This window comes from Taudactylus pleione, unplaced genomic scaffold (genome assembly GCF_031769625.1).
Source record: "Taudactylus pleione unplaced genomic scaffold, aTauple2 ptg000070l, whole genome shotgun sequence".
NCBI classification, from domain to species: domain Eukaryota; kingdom Metazoa; phylum Chordata; class Amphibia; order Anura; family Myobatrachidae; genus Taudactylus; species Taudactylus pleione.
The window spans coordinates 17,440,210-17,462,156 of record NW_028284472.1 but is presented as its reverse complement, the minus strand read 5'-3'; the positions used below and the strand labels follow the sequence as shown (position 1 = coordinate 17,462,156).

The 21,947-nt window shown below is 36.2% G+C and overlaps 24 non-coding genes across 24 annotated transcripts; all 24 read right to left on the bottom strand.

The window, feature by feature from the left end:
• Positions 1–852: 852 nt before the first annotated feature.
• TRNAR-UCU (transfer RNA arginine (anticodon UCU)) lies at positions 853–938 on the bottom strand. The gene is given in 2 exon segments: positions 853–888; positions 902–938. It is a non-coding gene; the product is annotated as a tRNA-Arg (tRNA).
• Positions 939–1,966: 1,028 nt separating this feature from the next.
• On the bottom strand, positions 1,967–2,052 carry TRNAR-UCU (transfer RNA arginine (anticodon UCU)). Its single transcript is given in 2 exon segments — positions 1,967–2,002; positions 2,016–2,052. It is a non-coding gene; the product is annotated as a tRNA-Arg (tRNA).
• A 471-nt stretch (positions 2,053–2,523) lies between these two features.
• Positions 2,524–2,609, bottom strand: TRNAR-UCU (transfer RNA arginine (anticodon UCU)). The gene is given in 2 exon segments: positions 2,524–2,559; positions 2,573–2,609. It is a non-coding gene; the product is annotated as a tRNA-Arg (tRNA).
• Positions 2,610–3,638: 1,029 nt separating this feature from the next.
• On the bottom strand, positions 3,639–3,724 carry TRNAR-UCU (transfer RNA arginine (anticodon UCU)). Its single transcript is given in 2 exon segments — positions 3,639–3,673; positions 3,688–3,724. It is a non-coding gene; the product is annotated as a tRNA-Arg (tRNA).
• A 470-nt stretch (positions 3,725–4,194) lies between these two features.
• TRNAR-UCU (transfer RNA arginine (anticodon UCU)) lies at positions 4,195–4,280 on the bottom strand. The gene is given in 2 exon segments: positions 4,195–4,230; positions 4,244–4,280. It is a non-coding gene; the product is annotated as a tRNA-Arg (tRNA).
• A 471-nt stretch (positions 4,281–4,751) lies between these two features.
• On the bottom strand, positions 4,752–4,837 carry TRNAR-UCU (transfer RNA arginine (anticodon UCU)). The gene is given in 2 exon segments: positions 4,752–4,787; positions 4,801–4,837. It is a non-coding gene; the product is annotated as a tRNA-Arg (tRNA).
• Positions 4,838–5,308: 471 nt separating this feature from the next.
• TRNAR-UCU (transfer RNA arginine (anticodon UCU)) lies at positions 5,309–5,394 on the bottom strand. Its single transcript is given in 2 exon segments — positions 5,309–5,344; positions 5,358–5,394. It is a non-coding gene; the product is annotated as a tRNA-Arg (tRNA).
• Positions 5,395–6,423: 1,029 nt separating this feature from the next.
• On the bottom strand, positions 6,424–6,509 carry TRNAR-UCU (transfer RNA arginine (anticodon UCU)). Its single transcript is given in 2 exon segments — positions 6,424–6,459; positions 6,473–6,509. It is a non-coding gene; the product is annotated as a tRNA-Arg (tRNA).
• Positions 6,510–6,980: 471 nt separating this feature from the next.
• Positions 6,981–7,066, bottom strand: TRNAR-UCU (transfer RNA arginine (anticodon UCU)). The gene is given in 2 exon segments: positions 6,981–7,016; positions 7,030–7,066. It is a non-coding gene; the product is annotated as a tRNA-Arg (tRNA).
• Positions 7,067–8,095: 1,029 nt separating this feature from the next.
• On the bottom strand, positions 8,096–8,181 carry TRNAR-UCU (transfer RNA arginine (anticodon UCU)). Its single transcript is given in 2 exon segments — positions 8,096–8,131; positions 8,145–8,181. It is a non-coding gene; the product is annotated as a tRNA-Arg (tRNA).
• A 470-nt stretch (positions 8,182–8,651) lies between these two features.
• On the bottom strand, positions 8,652–8,737 carry TRNAR-UCU (transfer RNA arginine (anticodon UCU)). The gene is given in 2 exon segments: positions 8,652–8,687; positions 8,701–8,737. It is a non-coding gene; the product is annotated as a tRNA-Arg (tRNA).
• A 1,028-nt stretch (positions 8,738–9,765) lies between these two features.
• TRNAR-UCU (transfer RNA arginine (anticodon UCU)) lies at positions 9,766–9,852 on the bottom strand. Its single transcript is given in 2 exon segments — positions 9,766–9,801; positions 9,815–9,852. It is a non-coding gene; the product is annotated as a tRNA-Arg (tRNA).
• A 1,028-nt stretch (positions 9,853–10,880) lies between these two features.
• On the bottom strand, positions 10,881–10,967 carry TRNAR-UCU (transfer RNA arginine (anticodon UCU)). Its single transcript is given in 2 exon segments — positions 10,881–10,916; positions 10,930–10,967. It is a non-coding gene; the product is annotated as a tRNA-Arg (tRNA).
• A 1,028-nt stretch (positions 10,968–11,995) lies between these two features.
• On the bottom strand, positions 11,996–12,081 carry TRNAR-UCU (transfer RNA arginine (anticodon UCU)). The gene is given in 2 exon segments: positions 11,996–12,031; positions 12,045–12,081. It is a non-coding gene; the product is annotated as a tRNA-Arg (tRNA).
• A 470-nt stretch (positions 12,082–12,551) lies between these two features.
• On the bottom strand, positions 12,552–12,637 carry TRNAR-UCU (transfer RNA arginine (anticodon UCU)). Its single transcript is given in 2 exon segments — positions 12,552–12,587; positions 12,601–12,637. It is a non-coding gene; the product is annotated as a tRNA-Arg (tRNA).
• Positions 12,638–13,665: 1,028 nt separating this feature from the next.
• TRNAR-UCU (transfer RNA arginine (anticodon UCU)) lies at positions 13,666–13,752 on the bottom strand. Its single transcript is given in 2 exon segments — positions 13,666–13,701; positions 13,715–13,752. It is a non-coding gene; the product is annotated as a tRNA-Arg (tRNA).
• Positions 13,753–14,780: 1,028 nt separating this feature from the next.
• TRNAR-UCU (transfer RNA arginine (anticodon UCU)) lies at positions 14,781–14,867 on the bottom strand. Its single transcript is given in 2 exon segments — positions 14,781–14,816; positions 14,830–14,867. It is a non-coding gene; the product is annotated as a tRNA-Arg (tRNA).
• A 1,028-nt stretch (positions 14,868–15,895) lies between these two features.
• TRNAR-UCU (transfer RNA arginine (anticodon UCU)) lies at positions 15,896–15,982 on the bottom strand. Its single transcript is given in 2 exon segments — positions 15,896–15,931; positions 15,945–15,982. It is a non-coding gene; the product is annotated as a tRNA-Arg (tRNA).
• A 1,027-nt stretch (positions 15,983–17,009) lies between these two features.
• TRNAR-UCU (transfer RNA arginine (anticodon UCU)) lies at positions 17,010–17,095 on the bottom strand. The gene is given in 2 exon segments: positions 17,010–17,045; positions 17,059–17,095. It is a non-coding gene; the product is annotated as a tRNA-Arg (tRNA).
• A 471-nt stretch (positions 17,096–17,566) lies between these two features.
• On the bottom strand, positions 17,567–17,652 carry TRNAR-UCU (transfer RNA arginine (anticodon UCU)). Its single transcript is given in 2 exon segments — positions 17,567–17,602; positions 17,616–17,652. It is a non-coding gene; the product is annotated as a tRNA-Arg (tRNA).
• Positions 17,653–18,123: 471 nt separating this feature from the next.
• TRNAR-UCU (transfer RNA arginine (anticodon UCU)) lies at positions 18,124–18,209 on the bottom strand. Its single transcript is given in 2 exon segments — positions 18,124–18,159; positions 18,173–18,209. It is a non-coding gene; the product is annotated as a tRNA-Arg (tRNA).
• A 1,585-nt stretch (positions 18,210–19,794) lies between these two features.
• On the bottom strand, positions 19,795–19,880 carry TRNAR-UCU (transfer RNA arginine (anticodon UCU)). The gene is given in 2 exon segments: positions 19,795–19,830; positions 19,844–19,880. It is a non-coding gene; the product is annotated as a tRNA-Arg (tRNA).
• A 472-nt stretch (positions 19,881–20,352) lies between these two features.
• TRNAR-UCU (transfer RNA arginine (anticodon UCU)) lies at positions 20,353–20,495 on the bottom strand. Its single transcript has 2 exons — positions 20,459–20,495; positions 20,353–20,388 (listed from the first exon to the last, which is right to left on the bottom strand). It is a non-coding gene; the product is annotated as a tRNA-Arg (tRNA).
• Positions 20,496–21,524: 1,029 nt separating this feature from the next.
• TRNAR-UCU (transfer RNA arginine (anticodon UCU)) lies at positions 21,525–21,610 on the bottom strand. The gene is given in 2 exon segments: positions 21,525–21,560; positions 21,574–21,610. It is a non-coding gene; the product is annotated as a tRNA-Arg (tRNA).
• Positions 21,611–21,947: the final 337 nt, after the last annotated feature.

Here is a 21,947-nt window from a genome sequence, read left to right as displayed (position 1 = left end):
TGTGGTACACAAATAAGGACTGTAGGGAGACATTTTTTTATGATGTTTTAGAATACATACCACTCAATCTAAGCAAGGCTAGTTGAGTAGAGACAAAAGTGTTTTCAAAACACCAATTACTGGTTTAAAGGAATCTGAAATTTCATTGTAACTTGTGATCTAACTTTGAAAGGGACTTTCCAGTCAACAACCGATCATTATATTGTTTACGTAGTATAAGGATGTCCAATCTCCAATAATATTGTTATGAAAAGTTGAATGTAAATCCTAAATATTTGCAATTAAAACTAAAGAATGAATCTGGTGGGACTCGAGCCCACAACTTTTGAATAACTACAACCAACTAGAAGTCTAACGTGCTATCCATTGCACCACAGCGCTCCTGGCAGTTTTTGTGCTTGGTTCGACTGTAGCACTTGTAGAATACATAGAGTGGCAAAGGAGTGTCAGATATTTACAATAGTTCTCCCAAATGCAAAAACAGCTATATCTGAGTCTTCCTCTTGCTGATATTTGGTGCAAGTCCTATTTTAAGTATGCGGATTTAGTGACATAATTTGTGGTACACAATTAATGACTGTAGGGAGACATTTTTTATGATGTTTTAGAATACATACCCCTCATTCTGAGCAAGGCTAGTTGAGCTGAGACAAAAGTGTTTTCAAAACACCAATTACTGGTTTAAAGGAATCTGAAATCACATTATAACTTGTAATCTAACTTTGAAAGGGACTTTCCAGTCAACAACCGATCATTATATTGTTTATGTAGTATAAGGATCTCCAATCTCCAATCATATTGTTATGAAAAGTTGAATGTAAATCTTAAATCTTTGCATTTAAAACTGAAGAATGACTCTGGTGGGACTCGAACCCACAACCTTTGAATAACTTCAACCAACTAGAAGTCCAATGCGCTATCCATTGCGCCACAGAGCCCCTAGTGGTTTTAGCACTTGGTTCGACTGTAGCACTTGTAGAATACATAGAGTGGCAAAGGAGTGTCAGATATTTACAATAGTTCTCCCAAATGCAAAAACAGCTATATCTGAGTCTTCCTCTTGCTGATATATGGTGCAAGTCCTATTTTAAGTATGCGGATTTAGTGACATAATTTGTGGTACACAATTAATGACTGTAGGGAGACATTTTTTATGATGTTTTAGAATACATACCCCTCAATCTGAGCAAGGCTAGTTGAGCTGAGACAAAAGTGTTTTCAAAACATGAATTACAGGTTTAAAGGAATCTGAAATAACATTGTAACTTGTGATCTAACTTTGAAAGGGACTTTCCAGTCAACAACCGATCATTATATTGTTTACGTAGTATAAGGATGTCCAATCTCCAATAATATTGTTATGAAAAGTTGAATGTAAATCCTAAATATTTGCAATTAAAACTAAAGAATGAATCTGGTGGGACTCGAGCCCACAACTTTTGAATAACTACAACCAACTAGAAGTCTAACGTGCTATCCATTGCACCACAGCGCTCCTGGCAGTTTTTGTGCTTGGTTCGACTGTAGCACTTGTAGAATACATAGAGTGGCAAAGGAGTGTCAGATATTTACAATAGTTCTCCCAAATGCAAAAACAGCTATATCTGAGTCTTCCTCTTGCTGATATTTGGTGCAAGTCCTATTTTAAGTATGCGGATTTAGTGACATAGTTTGTGGTACACAATTAAGGACTGTATGGAGACATTTTTTATGATGTTTTAGAATACATACCCCTCATTCTGAGCAAGGCTAGTTGAGCTGAGACAAAAGTGTTTTCAAAACACCAATTACTGGTTTAAAGGAATCTGAAATCACATTATAACTTGTAATCTAACTTTGAAAGGGACATTCCAGTCAACAACCGATCATTATATTGTTTATGTAGTATAAGGATCTCCAATCTCCAATCATATTGTTATGAAAAGTTGAATGTAAATCTTAAATATTTGCATTTAAAACTGAAGAACGACTCTGGTGAGACTCGAACCCACAACCTTTGAATAACTACAACCAACTAGAAGTCCAATGCGCTATCCATTGTGCCACAGAGCCCCTGGCGGTTTTAGCACTTGGTTCGACTGTAGCACTTGTAGAATACATAGAGTGGCAAAGGAGTGTCAGATATTTACAATAGTTCTCCCAAATGCAAAAACAGCTATATCTGAGTCTTCCTCTTGCTGATATTTGGTGCAAGTCCTATTTTAAGTATGCAGATTTAGTGACATAATTTGTGGTACACAATTAATGACTGTAGGGAGACATTTTTTATGATGTTTTAGAATACATACCCCTCATTCTGAGCAAGGCTAGTTGAGCTGAGACAAAAGTGTTTTCAAAACACCAATTACTGGTTTAAAGGAATCTGAAATCACATTATAACTTGTAATCTAACTTTGAAAGGGACTTTCCAGTCAAAAACCGATCATTATATTGTTTATGTAGTATAAGGATCTCCAATCTCCAATCATATTGTTATGAAAAGTTGAATGTAAATCTTAAATATTTGCATTTAAAACTGAAGAACAACTCTGGTGGGACTCGAATCCACAACCTTTGAATAACTTCAACCAACTAGAAGTCCAATGCGCTATCCATTGCGCCACAGAGCCCCTAGTGGTTTTAGCACTTGGTTCGACTGTAGCACTTGTAGAATACATAGAGTGGCAAAGGAGTGTCAGATATTTACAATAGTTCTCCCAAATGCAAAAACAGCTATATCTAAGTCTTCCTCTTGCTGATATATGGTGCAAGTCCTACTTTAAGTATGCGGAATTAGTGACATAATTTGTGGTACACAAATAAGGACTGTAGGGAGACATTTTTTTATGATGTTTTAGAATACATACCACTCAATCTAAGCAAGGCTAGTTGAGTAGAGACAAAAGTGTTTTCAAAACACCAATTACTGGTTTAAAGGAATCTGAAATTTCATTGTAACTTGTGATCTAACTTTGAAAGGGACTTTCCAGTCAACAACCGATCATTATATTGTTTACGTAGTATAAGGATGTCCAATCTCCAATAATATTGTTATGAAAAGTTGAATGTAAATCCTAAATATTTGCAATTAAAACTAAAGAATGAATCTGGTGGGACTCGAGCCCACAACTTTTGAATAACTACAACCAACTAGAAGTCTAACGTGCTATCCATTGCACCACAGCGCTCCTGGCAGTTTTTGTGCTTGGTTCGACTGTAGCACTTGTAGAATACATAGAGTGGCAAAGGAGTGTCAGATATTTACAATAGTTCTCCCAAATGCAAAAACAGCTATATCTGAGTCTTCCTCTTGCTGATATTTGGTGCAAGTCCTATTTTAAGTATGCGGATTTAGTGACATAGTTTGTGGTACACAATTAAGGACTGTATGGAGACATTTTTTATGATGTTTTAGAATACATACCCCTCATTCTGAGCAAGGCTAGTTGAGCTGAGACAAAAGTGTTTTCAAAACACCAATTACTGGTTTAAAGGAATCTGAAATCACATTATAACTTGTAATCTAACTTTGAAAGGGACATTCCAGTCAACAACCGATCATTATATTGTTTATGTAGTATAAGGATCTCCAATCTCCAATCATATTGTTATGAAAAGTTGAATGTAAATCTTAAATATTTGCATTTAAAACTGAAGAACGACTCTGGTGGGACTCGAACCCACAACCTTGGAATAACTACAACCAACTAGAAGTCCAATGCGCTATCCATTGTGCCACAGAGCCCCTGGCGGTTTTAGCGCTTGGTTCGACTGTAGCACTTGTAGAATACATAGAGTGGAAAGGAGTGTCAGATATTTACAATAGTTCTCTGAAATGCAAAAACAGCTATATCTGAGTCTTCCTCTTGCTGATATTTGGTGCAAGTCCTCTTTTAAGTATGCGGATTTAGTGACATAATTTGTGGTACACAATTAAGGACTGTAGGGAGACATTTTTTATGATGTTTTAGAATACATACCCCTCATTCTGAGCAAGGCTAGTTGAGCTGAGACAAAAGTGTTTTCAAAACACCAATTACTGGTTTTAAGGAATCTGAAATTACATTGTAACTTGTGATCTAACTTTGAAAGGGACTTTCCAGTCAAAAACGGATCATTATATTGTTTATGTAGTATAAGGATGTCCAATCTCCAATCATATTGTTATGAAAAGTTGAATGTAAATCTTAAATATTTGCATTTAAAACTGAGGAATGACTCTGGTGGGACTTGAACCCACAACCTTTGAATAACTACAACCAACTAGAAGTCCAATGTGCTATCCATTGTGCCACAGAGCCCCTGGCAGTTTTAGCGCTTGGTTCGACTGTAGCAGTTGTAGAATACATAGAGTGGCAAAGGAGTGTCAGATATTTACAATAGTTCTCCCAAATGCAAAAACAGCTATATCTGAGTCTTCCTCTTGCTGATATTTGGTGCAAGTCCTATTTTAAGTATGCGGATTTAGTGACATAATTTGTGGTACACAATTAATGACTGTAGGGAGACATTTTTTATGATGTTTTAGAATACATACCCCTCATTCTGAGCAAGGCTAGTTGAGCTGAGACAAAAGTGTTTTCAAAACACCAATTACTGGTTTAAAGGAATCTGAAATCACATTATAACTTGTAATCTAACTTTGAAAGGGACTTTCCAGTCAACAACCGATCATTATATTGTTTATGTAGGATAAGGATGTCCAATCTCCAATCATATTGTTATGAAAAGTTGAATGTAAATCTTAAATATTTGCATTTAAAACTGAAGAATGACTCTGGTGGGACTCGAACCCACAACCTTTGAATAACTACAACCAACTAGAAGTCCAATGTGCTATCCATTGTGCCACAGAGCCCCTGGCGGTTTTAGCGCTTGGTTCGACTGTAGCAGTTGTAGAATACATAGAGTGGCAAAGGAGTGTCAGATATTTACAATAGTTCTCCCAAATGCAAAAACAGCTATATCTGAGTCTTCCTCTTGCTGATATTTGGTGCAAGTCCTATTTTAAGTATGCAGATTTAGTGACATAATTTGTGGTACACAATTAATGACTGTAGGGAGACATTTTTTATGATGTTTTAGAATACATACCCCTCATTCTGAGCAAGGCTAGTTGAGCTGAGACAAAAGTGTTTTCAAAACACCAATTACTGGTTTAAAGGAATCTGAAATCACATTATAACTTGTAATCTAACTTTGAAAGGGACTTTCCAGTCAACAACCGATCATTATATTGTTTATGTAGTATAAGGATCTCCAATCTCCAATCATATTGTTATGAAAAGTTGAATGTAAATCTTAAATATTTGCTTTTAAAACTGAAGAATGACTCTGGTGGGACTCGAACCCACAACCTTTGAATAACTTCAACCAACTAGAAGTCCAATGCGCTATCCATTGCGCCACAGAGCCCCTGGTGGTTTTAGCACTTGGTTCGACTGTAGCACTTGTAGAATACATAGAGTGGCAAAGGAGTGTCAGATATTTACAATAGTTCTCCCAAATGCAAAAACAGCTATATCTAAGTCTTCCTCTTGCTGATATATGGTGCAAGTCCTACTTTAAGTATGCGGAATTAGTGACATAATTTGTGGTACACAAATAAGGACTGTAGGGAGACATTTTTTTATGATGTTTTAGAATACATACCACTCAATCTAAGCAAGGCTAGTTGAGTAGAGACAAAAGTGTTTTCAAAACACCAATTACTGGTTTAAAGGAATCTGAAATTTCATTGTAACTTGTGATCTAACTTTGAAAGGGACTTTCCAGTCAACAACCGATCATTATATTGTTTACGTAGTATAAGGATGTCCAATCTCCAATAATATTGTTATGAAAAGTTGAATGTAAATCCTAAATATTTGCAATTAAAACTAAAGAATGAATCTGGTGGGACTCGAGCCCACAACTTTTGAATAACTACAACCAACTAGAAGTCTAACGTGCTATCCATTGCACCACAGCGCTCCTGGCAGTTTTTGTGCTTGGTTCGACTGTAGCACTTGTAGAATACATAGAGTGGCAAAGGAGTGTCAGATATTTACAATAGTTCTCCCAAATGCAAAAACAGCTATATCTGAGTCTTCCTCTTGCTGATATTTGGTGCAAGTCCTATTTTAAGTATGCGGATTTAGTGACATAGTTTGTGGTACACAATTAAGGACTGTATGGAGACATTTTTTATGATGTTTTAGAATACATACCCCTCATTCTGAGCAAGGCTAGTTGAGCTGAGACAAAAGTGTTTTCAAAACACCAATTACTGGTTTAAAGGAATCTGAAATCACATTATAACTTGTAATCTAACTTTGAAAGGGACATTCCAGTCAACAACCGATCATTATATTGTTTATGTAGTATAAGGATCTCCAATCTCCAATCATATTGTTATGAAAAGTTGAATGTAAATCTTAAATATTTGCATTTAAAACTGAAGAACGACTCTGGTGAGACTCGAACCCACAACCTTTGAATAACTACAACCAACTAGAAGTCCAATGCGCTATCCATTGTGCCACAGAGCCCCTGGCGGTTTTAGCACTTGGTTCGACTGTAGCACTTGTAGAATACATAGAGTGGCAAAGGAGTGTCAGATATTTACAATAGTTCTCCCAAATGCAAAAACAGCTATATCTGAGTCTTCCTCTTGCTGATATTTGGTGCAAGTCCTATTTTAAGTATGCAGATTTAGTGACATAATTTGTGGTACACAATTAATGACTGTAGGGAGACATTTTTTATGATGTTTTAGAATACATACCCCTCATTCTGAGCAAGGCTAGTTGAGCTGAGACAAAAGTGTTTTCAAAACACCAATTACTGGTTTAAAGGAATCTGAAATCACATTATAACTTGTAATCTAACTTTGAAAGGGACTTTCCAGTCAAAAACCGATCATTATATTGTTTATGTAGTATAAGGATCTCCAATCTCCAATCATATTGTTATGAAAAGTTGAATGTAAATCTTAAATATTTGCATTTAAAACTGAAGAACAACTCTGGTGGGACTCGAATCCACAACCTTTGAATAACTTCAACCAACTAGAAGTCCAATGCGCTATCCATTGCGCCACAGAGCCCCTAGTGGTTTTAGCACTTGGTTCGACTGTAGCACTTGTAGAATACATAGAGTGGCAAAGGAGTGTCAGATATTTACAATAGTTCTCCCAAATGCAAAAACAGCTATATCTAAGTCTTCCTCTTGCTGATATATGGTGCAAGTCCTACTTTAAGTATGCGGAATTAGTGACATAATTTGTGGTACACAAATAAGGACTGTAGGGAGACATTTTTTTATGATGTTTTAGAATACATACCACTCAATCTAAGCAAGGCTAGTTGAGTAGAGACAAAAGTGTTTTCAAAACACCAATTACTGGTTTAAAGGAATCTGAAATTTCATTGTAACTTGTGATCTAACTTTGAAAGGGACTTTCCAGTCAACAACCGATCATTATATTGTTTACGTAGTATAAGGATGTCCAATCTCCAATAATATTGTTATGAAAAGTTGAATGTAAATCCTAAATATTTGCAATTAAAACTAAAGAATGAATCTGGTGGGACTCGAGCCCACAACTTTTGAATAACTACAACCAACTAGAAGTCTAACGTGCTATCCATTGCACCACAGCGCTCCTGGCAGTTTTTGTGCTTGGTTCGACTGTAGCACTTGTAGAATACATAGAGTGGCAAAGGAGTGTCAGATATTTACAATAGTTCTCCCAAATGCAAAAACAGCTATATCTGAGTCTTCCTCTTGCTGATATTTGGTGCAAGTCCTATTTTAAGTATGCGGATTTAGTGACATAGTTTGTGGTACACAATTAAGGACTGTATGGAGACATTTTTTATGATGTTTTAGAATACATACCCCTCATTCTGAGCAAGGCTAGTTGAGCTGAGACAAAAGTGTTTTCAAAACACCAATTACTGGTTTAAAGGAATCTGAAATCACATTATAACTTGTAATCTAACTTTGAAAGGGACATTCCAGTCAACAACCGATCATTATATTGTTTATGTAGTATAAGGATCTCCAATCTCCAATCATATTGTTATGAAAAGTTGAATGTAAATCTTAAATATTTGCATTTAAAACTGAAGAACGACTCTGGTGGGACTCGAACCCACAACCTTTGAATAACTACAACCAACTAGAAGTCCAATGCGCTATCCATTGTGCCACAGAGCCCCTGGCGGTTTTAGCGCTTGGTTCGACTGTAGCACTTGTAGAATACATAGAGTGGAAAGGAGTGTCAGATATTTACAATAGTTCTCTGAAATGCAAAAACAGCTATATCTGAGTCTTCCTCTTGCTGATATTTGGTGCAAGTCCTATTTTAAGTATGCGGATTTAGTGACATAATTTGTGGTACACAATTAAGGACTGTAGGGAGACATTTTTTATGATGTTTTAGAATACATACCCCTCATTCTGAGCAAGGCTAGTTGAGCTGAGACAAAAGTGTTTTCAAAACACCAATTACTGGTTTTAAGGAATCTGAAATTACATTGTAACTTGTGATCTAACTTTGAAAGGGACTTTCCAGTCAAAAACGGATCATTATATTGTTTATGTAGTATAAGGATGTCCAATCTCCAATCATATTGTTATGAAAAGTTGAATGTAAATCTTAAATATTTGCATTTAAAACTGAGGAATGACTCTGGTGGGACTCGAACCCACAACCTTTGAATAACTACAACCAACTAGAAGTCCAATGTGCTATCCATTGTGCCACAGAGCCCCTGGCAGTTTTAGCGCTTGGTTCGACTGTAGCAGTTGTAGAATACATAGAGTGGCAAAGGAGTGTCAGATATTTACAATAGTTCTCCCAAATGCAAAAACAGCTATATCTGAGTCTTCCTCTTGCTGATATTTGGTGCAAGTCCTATTTTAAGTATGCGGATTTAGTGACATAATTTGTGGTACACAATTAATGACTGTAGGGAGACATTTTTTATGATGTTTTAGAATACATACCCCTCATTCTGAGCAAGGCTAGTTGAGCTGAGACAAAAGTGTTTTCAAAACACCAATTACTGGTTTAAAGGAATCTGAAATCACATTATAACTTGTAATCTAACTTTGAAAGGGACTTTCCAGTCAAAAACCGATCATTATATTGTTTATGTAGTATAAGGATGTCCAATCTCCAATCATATTGTTATGAAAAGTTGAATGTAAATCTTAAATATTTGCATTTAAAACTGAAGAGCGACTCTGGTGGGACTCGAATCCACAACCTTTGAATAACTACAACCAACTAGAAGTCCAATGCGCTATCCATTGTGCCACGGAGCCCCTGGTGGTTTTAGCACTTGGTTCGACTGTAGCACTTGTAGAATACATAGAGTGGCAAAGGAGTGTCAGATATTTACAATAGTTCTCCCAAATGCAAAAACAGCTATATCTGAGTCTTCCTCTTGCTGATATTTGGTGCAAGTCCTATTTTAAGTATGCGGATTTAGTGACATAATTTGTGGTACACAATTAATGACTGTAGGGAGACATTTTTTATGATGTTTTAGAATACATACCCCTCATTCTGAGCAAGGCTAGTTGAGCTGAGACAAAAGTGTTTTCAAAACACCAATTACTGGTTTAAAGGAATCTGAAATCACATTATAACTTGTAATCTAACTTTGAAAGGGACTTTCCAGTCAACAACCGATCATTATATTGTTTATGTAGTATAAGGATCTCCAATCTCCAATCATATTGTTATGAAAAGTTGAATGTAAATCTTAAATCTTTGCATTTAAAACTGAAGAATGACTCTGGTGGGACTCGAACCCACAACCTTTGAATAACTTCAACCAACTAGAAGTCCAATGCGCTATCCATTGCGCCACAGAGGCCCTAGTGGTTTTAGCACTTGGTTCGACTGTAGCACTTGTAGAATACATAGAGTGGCAAAGGAGTGTCAGATATTTACAATAGTTCTCCCAAATGCAAAAACAGCTATATCTAAGTCTTCCTCTTGCTGATATATGGTGCAAGTCCTACTTTAAGTATGCGGAATTAGTGACATAATTTGTGGTACACAAATAAGGACTGTAGGGAGACATTTTTTTATGATGTTTTAGAATACATACCACTCAATCTAAGCAAGGCTAGTTGAGTAGAGACAAAAGTGTTTTCAAAACACCAATTACTGGTTTAAAGGAATCTGAAATTTCATTGTAACTTGTGATCTAACTTTGAAAGGGACTTTCCAGTCAACAACCGATCATTATATTGTTTACGTAGTATAAGGATGTCCAATCTCCAATAATATTGTTATGAAAAGTTGAATGTAAATCCTAAATATTTGCAATTAAAACTAAAGAATGAATCTGGTGGGACTCGAGCCCACAACTTTTGAATAACTACAACCAACTAGAAGTCTAACGTGCTATCCATTGCACCACAGCGCTCCTGGCAGTTTTTGTGCTTGGTTCGACTGTAGCACTTGTAGAATACATAGAGTGGCAAAGGAGTGTCAGATATTTACAATAGTTCTCCCAAATGCAAAAACAGCTATATCTGAGTCTTCCTCTTGCTGATATTTGGTGCAAGTCCTATTTTAAGTATGCGGATTTAGTGACATAATTTGTGGTACACAATTAATGACTGTAGGGAGACATTTTTTATGATGTTTTAGAATACATACCCCTCATTCTGAGCAAGGCTAGTTGAGCTGAGACAAAAGTGTTTTCAAAACACCAATTACTGGTTTAAAGGAATCTGAAATCACATTATAACTTGTAATCTAACTTTGAAAGGGACTTTCCAGTCAACAACCGATCATTATATTGTTTATGTAGTATAAGGATCTCCAATCTCCAATCATATTGTTATGAAAAGTTGAATGTAAATCTTAAATCTTTGCATTTAAAACTGAAGAATGACTCTGGTGGGACTCGAACCCACAACCTTTGAATAACTTCAACCAACTAGAAGTCCAATGCGCTATCCATTGCGCCACAGAGGCCCTAGTGGTTTTAGCACTTGGTTCGACTGTAGCACTTGTAGAATACATAGAGTGGCAAAGGAGTGTCAGATATTTACAATAGTTCTCCCAAATGCAAAAACAGCTATATCTAAGTCTTCCTCTTGCTGATATATGGTGCAAGTCCTACTTTAAGTATGCGGAATTAGTGACATAATTTGTGGTACACAAATAAGGACTGTAGGGAGACATTTTTTTATGATGTTTTAGAATACATACCACTCAATCTAAGCAAGGCTAGTTGAGTAGAGACAAAAGTGTTTTCAAAACACCAATTACTGGTTTAAAGGAATCTGAAATTTCATTGTAACTTGTGATCTAACTTTGAAAGGGACTTTCCAGTCAACAACCGATCATTATATTGTTTACGTAGTATAAGGATGTCCAATCTCCAATAATATTGTTATGAAAAGTTGAATGTAAATCCTAAATATTTGCAATTAAAACTAAAGAATGAATCTGGTGGGACTCGAGCCCACAACTTTTGAATAACTACAACCAACTAGAAGTCTAACGTGCTATCCATTGCACCACAGCGCTCCTGGCAGTTTTTGTGCTTGGTTCGACTGTAGCACTTGTAGAATACATAGAGTGGCAAAGGAGTGTCAGATATTTACAATAGTTCTCCCAAATGCAAAAACAGCTATATCTGAGTCTTCCTCTTGCTGATATTTGGTGCAAGTCCTATTTTAAGTATGCGGATTTAGTGACATAGTTTGTGGTACACAATTAAGGACTGTATGGAGACATTTTTTATGATGTTTTAGAATACATACCCCTCATTCTGAGCAAGGCTAGTTGAGCTGAGACAAAAGTGTTTTCAAAACACCAATTACTGGTTTAAAGGAATCTGAAATCACATTATAACTTGTAATCTAACTTTGAAAGGGACATTCCAGTCAACAACCGATCATTATATTGTTTATGTAGTATAAGGATCTCCAATCTCCAATCATATTGTTATGAAAAGTTGAATGTAAATCTTAAATATTTGCATTTAAAACTGAAGAACGACTCTGGTGGGACTCGAACCCACAACCTTTGAATAACTACAACCAACTAGAAGTCCAATGCGCTATCCATTGTGCCACAGAGCCCCTGGCGGTTTTAGCGCTTGGTTCGACTGTAGCACTTGTAGAATACATAGAGTGGAAAGGAGTGTCAGATATTTACAATAGTTCTCTGAAATGCAAAAACAGCTATATCTGAGTCTTCCTCTTGCTGATATTTGGTGCAAGTCCTATTTTAAGTATGCGGATTTAGTGACATAATTTGTGGTACACAATTAAGGACTGTAGGGAGACATTTTTTATGATGTTTTAGAATACATACCCCTCATTCTGAGCAAGGCTAGTTGAGCTGAGACAAAAGTGTTTTCAAAACACCAATTACTGGTTTTAAGGAATCTGAAATTACATTGTAACTTGTGATCTAACTTTGAAAGGGACTTTCCAGTCAAAAACGGATCATTATATTGTTTATGTAGTATAAGGATGTCCAATCTCCAATCATATTGTTATGAAAAGTTGAATGTAAATCTTAAATATTTGCATTTAAAACTGAGGAATGACTCTGGTGGGACTCGAACCCACAACCTTTGAATAACTACAACCAACTAGAAGTCCAATGTGCTATCCATTGTGCCACAGAGCCCCTGGCAGTTTTAGCGCTTGGTTCGACTGTAGCAGTTGTAGAATACATAGAGTGGCAAAGGAGTGTCAGATATTTACAATAGTTCTCCCAAATGCAAAAACAGCTATATCTGAGTCTTCCTCTTGCTGATATTTGGTGCAAGTCCTATTTTAAGTATGCGGATTTAGTGACATAATTTGTGGTACACAATTAATGACTGTAGGGAGACATTTTTTATGATGTTTTAGAATACATACCCCTCATTCTGAGCAAGGCTAGTTGAGCTGAGACAAAAGTGTTTTCAAAACACCAATTACTGGTTTAAAGGAATCTGAAATCACATTATAACTTGTAATCTAACTTTGAAAGGGACTTTCCAGTCAAAAACCGATCATTATATTGTTTATGTAGTATAAGGATGTCCAATCTCCAATCATATTGTTATGAAAAGTTGAATGTAAATCTTAAATATTTGCATTTAAAACTGAAGAGCGACTCTGGTGGGACTCGAATCCACAACCTTTGAATAACTACAACCAACTAGAAGTCCAATGCGCTATCCATTGTGCCACGGAGCCCCTGGTGGTTTTAGCACTTGGTTCGACTGTAGCACTTGTAGAATACATAGAGTGGCAAAGGAGTGTCAGATATTTACAATAGTTCTCCCAAATGCAAAAACAGCTATATCTGAGTCTTCCTCTTGCTGATATTTGGTGCAAGTCCTATTTTAAGTATGCGGATTTAGTGACATAATTTGTGGTACACAATTAATGACTGTAGGGAGACATTTTTTATGATGTTTTAGAATACATACCCCTCATTCTGAGCAAGGCTAGTTGAGCTGAGACAAAAGTGTTTTCAAAACACCAATTACTGGTTTAAAGGAATCTGAAATCACATTATAACTTGTAATCTAACTTTGAAAGGGACTTTCCAGTCAACAACCGATCATTATATTGTTTATGTAGTATAAGGATCTCCAATCTCCAATCATATTGTTATGAAAAGTTGAATGTAAATCTTAAATCTTTGCATTTAAAACTGAAGAATGACTCTGGTGGGACTCGAACCCACAACCTTTGAATAACTTCAACCAACTAGAAGTCCAATGCGCTATCCATTGCGCCACAGAGGCCCTAGTGGTTTTAGCACTTGGTTCGACTGTAGCACTTGTAGAATACATAGAGTGGCAAAGGAGTGTCAGATATTTACAATAGTTCTCCCAAATGCAAAAACAGCTATATCTAAGTCTTCCTCTTGCTGATATATGGTGCAAGTCCTACTTTAAGTATGCGGAATTAGTGACATAATTTGTGGTACACAAATAAGGACTGTAGGGAGACATTTTTTTATGATGTTTTAGAATACATACCACTCAATCTAAGCAAGGCTAGTTGAGTAGAGACAAAAGTGTTTTCAAAACACCAATTACTGGTTTAAAGGAATCTGAAATTTCATTGTAACTTGTGATCTAACTTTGAAAGGGACTTTCCAGTCAACAACCGATCATTATATTGTTTACGTAGTATAAGGATGTCCAATCTCCAATAATATTGTTATGAAAAGTTGAATGTAAATCCTAAATATTTGCAATTAAAACTAAAGAATGAATCTGGTGGGACTCGAGCCCACAACTTTTGAATAACTACAACCAACTAGAAGTCTAACGTGCTATCCATTGCACCACAGCGCTCCTGGCAGTTTTTGTGCTTGGTTCGACTGTAGCACTTGTAGAATACATAGAGTGGCAAAGGAGTGTCAGATATTTACAATAGTTCTCCCAAATGCAAAAACAGCTATATCTGAGTCTTCCTCTTGCTGATATTTGGTGCAAGTCCTATTTTAAGTATGCGGATTTAGTGACATAATTTGTGGTACACAATTAATGACTGTAGGGAGACATTTTTTATGATGTTTTAGAATACATACCCCTCATTCTGAGCAAGGCTAGTTGAGCTGAGACAAAAGTGTTTTCAAAACACCAATTACTGGTTTAAAGGAATCTGAAATCACATTATAACTTGTAATCTAACTTTGAAAGGGACTTTCCAGTCAACAACCGATCATTATATTGTTTATGTAGTATAAGGATCTCCAATCTCCAATCATATTGTTATGAAAAGTTGAATGTAAATCTTAAATCTTTGCATTTAAAACTGAAGAATGACTCTGGTGGGACTCGAACCCACAACCTTTGAATAACTTCAACCAACTAGAAGTCCAATGCGCTATCCATTGCGCCACAGAGGCCCTAGTGGTTTTAGCACTTGGTTCGACTGTAGCACTTGTAGAATACATAGAGTGGCAAAGGAGTGTCAGATATTTACAATAGTTCTCCCAAATGCAAAAACAGCTATATCTAAGTCTTCCTCTTGCTGATATATGGTGCAAGTCCTACTTTAAGTATGCGGAATTAGTGACATAATTTGTGGTACACAAATAAGGACTGTAGGGAGACATTTTTTTATGATGTTTTAGAATACATACCACTCAATCTAAGCAAGGCTAGTTGAGTAGAGACAAAAGTGTTTTCAAAACACCAATTACTGGTTTAAAGGAATCTGAAATTTCATTGTAACTTGTGATCTAACTTTGAAAGGGACTTTCCAGTCAACAACCGATCATTATATTGTTTACGTAGTATAAGGATGTCCAATCTCCAATAATATTGTTATGAAAAGTTGAATGTAAATCCTAAATATTTGCAATTAAAACTAAAGAATGAATCTGGTGGGACTCGAGCCCACAACTTTTGAATAACTACAACCAACTAGAAGTCTAACGTGCTATCCATTGCACCACAGCGCTCCTGGCAGTTTTTGTGCTTGGTTCGACTGTAGCACTTGTAGAATACATAGAGTGGCAAAGGAGTGTCAGATATTTACAATAGTTCTCCCAAATGCAAAAACAGCTATATCTGAGTCTTCCTCTTGCTGATATTTGGTGCAAGTCCTATTTTAAGTATGCGGATTTAGTGACATAATTTGTGGTACACAATTAATGACTGTAGGGAGACATTTTTTATGATGTTTTAGAATACATACCCCTCATTCTGAGCAAGGCTAGTTGAGCTGAGACAAAAGTGTTTTCAAAACACCAATTACTGGTTTAAAGGAATCTGAAATCACATTATAACTTGTAATCTAACTTTGAAAGGGACTTTCCAGTCAACAACCGATCATTATATTGTTTATGTAGTATAAGGATCTCCAATCTCCAATCATATTGTTATGAAAAGTTGAATGTAAATCTTAAATCTTTGCATTTAAAACTGAAGAATGACTCTGGTGGGACTCGAACCCACAACCTTTGAATAACTTCAACCAACTAGAAGTCCAATGCGCTATCCATTGCGCCACAGAGGCCCTAGTGGTTTTAGCACTTGGTTCGACTGTAGCACTTGTAGAATACATAGAGTGGCAAAGGAGTGTCAGATATTTACAATAGTTCTCCCAAATGCAAAAACAGCTATATCTGAGTCTTCCTCTTGCTGATATATGGTGCAAGTCCTATTTTAAGTATGCGGATTTAGTGACATAATTTGTGGTACACAATTAATGACTGTAGGGAGACATTTTTTATGATGTTTTAGAATACATACCCCTCAATCTGAGCAAGGCTAGTTGAGCTGAGACAAAAGTGTTTTCAAAACATGAATTACAGGTTTAAAGGAATCTGAAATAACATTGTAACTTGTGATCTAACTTTGAAAGGGACTTTCCAGTCAACAACCGATCATTATATTGTTTACGTAGTATAAGGATGTCCAATCTCCAATAATATTGTTATGAAAAGTTGAATGTAAATCCTAAATATTTGCAATTAAAACTAAAGAATGAATCTGGTGGGACTCGAGCCCACAACTTTTGAATAACTACAACCAACTAGAAGTCTAACGTGCTATCCATTGCACCACAGCGCTCCTGGCAGTTTTTGTGCTTGGTTCGACTGTAGCACTTGTAGAATACATAGAGTGGCAAAGGAGTGTCAGATATTTACAATAGTTCTCCCAAATGCAAAAACAGCTATATCTGAGTCTTCCTCTTGCTGATATTTGGTGCAAGTCCTATTTTAAGTATGCGGATTTAGTGACATAGTTTGTGGTACACAATTAAGGACTGTATGGAGACATTTTTTATGATGTTTTAGAATACATACCCCTCATTCTGAGCAAGGCTAGTTGAGCTGAGACAAAAGTGTTTTCAAAACACCAATTACTGGTTTAAAGGAATCTGAAATCACATTATAACTTGTAATCTAACTTTGAAAGGGACATTCCAGTCAACAACCGATCATTATATTGTTTATGTAGTATAAGGATCTCCAATCTCCAATCATATTGTTATGAAAAGTTGAATGTAAATCTTAAATATTTGCATTTAAAACTGAAGAACGACTCTGGTGAGACTCGAACCCACAACCTTTGAATAACTACAACCAACTAGAAGTCCAATGCGCTATCCATTGTGCCACAGAGCCCCTGGCGGTTTTAGCACTTGGTTCGACTGTAGCACTTGTAGAATACATAGAGTGGCAAAGGAGTGTCAGATATTTACAATAGTTCTCCCAAATGCAAAAACAGCTATATCTGAGTCTTCCTCTTGCTGATATTTGGTGCAAGTCCTATTTTAAGTATGCGGCTTTAGTGACATAATTTGTGGTACACAATTAAGGACTGTAGGGAGACATTTTTTATGATGTTTTAGAATACATACCCCTCATTCTGAGCAAGGCTAGTTGAGCTGAGACAAAAGTGTTTTCAAAACACCAATTACTGGTTTTAAGGAATCTGAAATTACATTGTAACTTGTGATCTAACTTTGAAAGGGACTTTCCAGTCAAAAACGGATCATTATATTGTTTATGTAGTATAAGGATGTCCAATCTCCAATCATATTGTTATGAAAAGTTGAATGTAAATCTTAAATATTTGCATTTAAAACTGAGGAATGACTCTGGTGGGACTTGAACCCACAACCTTTGAATAACTACAACCAACTAGAAGTCCAATGTGCTATCCATTGTGCCACAGAGCCCCTGGCAGTTTTAGCGCTTGGTTCGACTGTAGCAGTTGTAGAATACATAGAGTGGCAAAGGAGTGTCAGATATTTACAATAGTTCTCCCAAATGCAAAAACAGCTATATCTGAGTCTTCCTCTTGCTGATATTTGGTGCAAGTCCTATTTTAAGTATGCGGATTTAGTGACATAATTTGTGGTACACAATTAATGACTGTAGGGAGACATTTTTTATGATGTTTTAGAATACATACCCCTCATTCTGAGCAAGGCTAGTTGAGCTGAGACAAAAGTGTTTTCAAAACACCAATTACTGGTTTAAAGGAATCTGAAATCACATTATAACTTGTAATCTAACTTTGAAAGGGACTTTCCAGTCAACAACCGATCATTATATTGTTTATGTAGTATAAGGATCTCCAATCTCCAATCATATTGTTATGAAAAGTTGAATGTAAATCTTAAATATTTGCTTTTAAAACTGAAGAATGACTCTGGTGGGACTCGAACCCACAACCTTTGAATAACTTCAACCAACTAGAAGTCCAATGCGCTATCCATTGCGCCACAGAGCCCCTGGTGGTTTTAGCACTTGGTTCGACTGTAGCACTTGTAGAATACATAGAGTGGCAAAGGAGTGTCAGATATTTACAATAGTTCTCCCAAATGCAAAAACAGCTATATCTAAGTCTTCCTCTTGCTGATATATGGTGCAAGTCCTACTTTAAGTATGCGGAATTAGTGACATAATTTGTGGTACACAAATAAGGACTGTAGGGAGACATTTTTTTATGATGTTTTAGAATACATACCACTCAATCTAAGCAAGGCTAGTTGAGTAGAGACAAAAGTGTTTTCAAAACACCAATTACTGGTTTAAAGGAATCTGAAATTTCATTGTAACTTGTGATCTAACTTTGAAAGGGACTTTCCAGTCAACAACCGATCATTATATTGTTTACGTAGTATAAGGATGTCCAATCTCCAATAATATTGTTATGAAAAGTTGAATGTAAATCCTAAATATTTGCAATTAAAACTAAAGAATGAATCTGGTGGGACTCGAGCCCACAACTTTTGAATAACTACAACCAACTAGAAGTCTAACGTGCTATCCATTGCACCACAGCGCTCCTGGCAGTTTTTGTGCTTGGTTCGACTGTAGCACTTGTAGAATACATAGAGTGGCAAAGGAGTGTCAGATATTTACAATAGTTCTCCCAAATGCAAAAACAGCTATATCTGAGTCTTCCTCTTGCTGATATTTGGTGCAAGTCCTATTTTAAGTATGCGGATTTAGTGACATCATTTGTGGTACACAATTAAGGACTGTATGGAGACATTTTTTATGATGTTTTAGAATACATACCCCTCAATCTGAGCAAGGCTAGTTGAGCAGAGACAAAAGTGTTTTCAAAACACCAATTACTGGTTTTAAGGAATTTGAAATTACATTGTAACTTGTGATCTAACTTTGAAAGGGACTTTCCAGTCAAAAACGGATCATTATATTGTTTATGTAGTATAAGGATGTCCAATCTCCAATCATATTGTTATGAAAAGTTGAATGTAAATCTTAAATATTTGCATTTAAAACTGAAGAACGACTCTGGCGGGACTCGAATCCACAACCTTTGAATAACTACAACCAACTAGAAGTCCAATGCGCTATCCATTGTGCCAAAGAGCCCCTGGCTGTTTTAGCGCTTGGTTCGACTGTAGCACTTGTAGAATACATAGAGTGGAAAGGAGTGTCAGATATTTACAATAGTTCTCTGAAATGCAAAAACAGCTATATCTGAGTCTTCCTCTTGCTGATATTTGGTGCAAGTCCTATTTTAAGTATGCGGATTTAGTGACATAATTTGTGGTACACAATTAAGGACTGTAGGGAGACATTTTTTATGATGTTTTAGAATACATACCCCTCATTCTGAGCAAGGCTAGTTGAGCTGAGACAAAAGTGTTTTCAAAACACCAATTACTGGTTTTAAGGAATCTGAAATTACATTGTAACTTGTGATCTAACTTTGAAAGGGACTTTCCAGTCAAAAACGGATCATTATATTGTTTATGTAGTATAAGGATGTCCAATCTCCAATCATATTGTTATGAAAAGTTGAATGTAAATCTTAAATATTTGCATTTAAAACTGAAGAACGACTCTGGTGGGACTCGAACCCACAACCTTTGAATAACTACAACCAACTAGAAGTCCAACGCGCTATCCATTGCGCCACAGAGTCCCTGGCAGATTTAGCGCTTGGTTCGACTGTAGCACTTGTAGAATACATAGAGTGGCAAAGGAGTGTCAGATATTTACAATAGTTCTCTGAAATGCAAAAACAGCTATATCCGAGTCTTCCTCTTGCTGATATTTGGTGCAAGTCCTATTTTAAGTATGCAGATTTAGTGACATAATTTGTGGTACACAATTAAGGACTGTAGGGAGACATTTTTTTATGATGTTTTAGAATACATACCACTCAATCTAAGCAAGGCTATTTGAGTAGAGACAAAAGTGTTTTCAAAACACCAATTACTGGTTTAAAGGAATCTGAAATTACATTGTAACTTGTGATCTAACTTTGAAAGGGACTTTCCAGTCAACAACCAATCATTATATTGTTTATGTAGTATAAGGATGTCCAATCTCCAATCATATTGTTATGAAAAGTTGAATGTAAATCTTAAATATTTGCATTTAAAACTGAAGAACGACTCTGGGGGGACTCGAACCCACAACCTTTGAATAACTTCAACCAACTAGAAGTCCAATGCGCTATCCATTGCGCCACAGAACCTTTGAATAACTTCAACCAACTAGAAGTCCAATGCGCTATCCATTGCGCCACAGAGCCCCTGGTTGTTTTAGCACTTGTTTCGACTGTAGCACTTATAGAATACATAGAGTGGCAAAGGAGTGTCAGATATTTACAATAGTTCTCCCAAATGCAAAAACAGCTATATCTGAGTCTTCCTCTTGCTGATATTTGGTGCAAGTCCTATTTTAAGTATGCAGATTTAGTGACATAATTTGTGGTACACAAATAAGGACTGTAGGGAGACATTTTTTTATGATGTTTTAGAATACATACCACTCAATCTAAGCAAGGCTAGTTGAGTAGAGACAAAAGTGTTTTCAAAACACCAATTACTGGTTTAAAGGAATCTGAAATTTCATTGTAACTTGTGATCTAACTTTGAAAGGGACTTTCCAGTCAACAACCGATCATTATATTGTTTACGTAGTATAAGGATGTCCAATCTCCAATAATATTGTTATGAAAAGTTGAATGTAAATCCTAAATATTTGCAATTAAAACTAAAGAATGAATCTGGTGGGACTCGAGCCCACAACTTTTGAATAACTACAACCAACTAGAAGTCTAACGTGCTATCCATTGCACCACAGCGCTCCTGGCAGTTTTTGTGCTTGGTTCGACTGTAGCACTTGTAGAATACATAGAGTGGCAAAGGAGTGTCAGATATTTACAATAGTTCTCCCAAATGCAAAAACAGCTATATCTGAGTCTTCCTCTTGCTGATATTTGGTGCAAGTCCTATTTTAAGTATGCGGATTTAGTGACATAGTTTGTGGTACACAATTAAGGACTGTATGGAGACATTTTTTATGATGTTTTAGAATACATACCCCTCATTCTGAGCAAGGCTAGTTGAGCTGAGACAAAAGTGTTTTCAAAACACCAATTACTGGTTTAAAGGAATCTGAAATCACATTATAACTTGTAATCTAACTTTGAAAGGGACATTCCAGTCAACAACCGATCATTATATTGTTTATGTAGTATAAGGATCTCCAATCTCCAATCATATTGTTATGAAAAGTTGAATGTAAATCTTAAATATTTGCATTTAAAACTGAAGAACGACTCTGGTGGGACTCGAACCCACAACCTTCGAATAACTACAACCAACTAGAAGTCCAATGCGCTATCCATTGTGCCACAGAGCCCCTGGTGGTTTTAGCGCTTGGTTCGATTGTAGCACTTGTAGAATACATAGAGTGGAAAGGAGTGTCAGATATTTACAATAGTTCTCTGAAATGCAAAAACAGCTATATCTGAGTCTTCCTCTTGCTGATATTTGGTGCAAGTCCTATTTTAAGTATGCGGATTTAGTGACATAATTTGTGGTACACAATTAAGGACTGTAGGGAGACATTTTTTATGATGTTTTAGAATACATACCCCTCATTCTGAGCAAGGCTAGTTGAGCTGAGACAAAAGTGTTTTCAAAACACCAATTACTGGTTTTAAGGAATCTGAAATTACATTGTAACTTGTGATCTA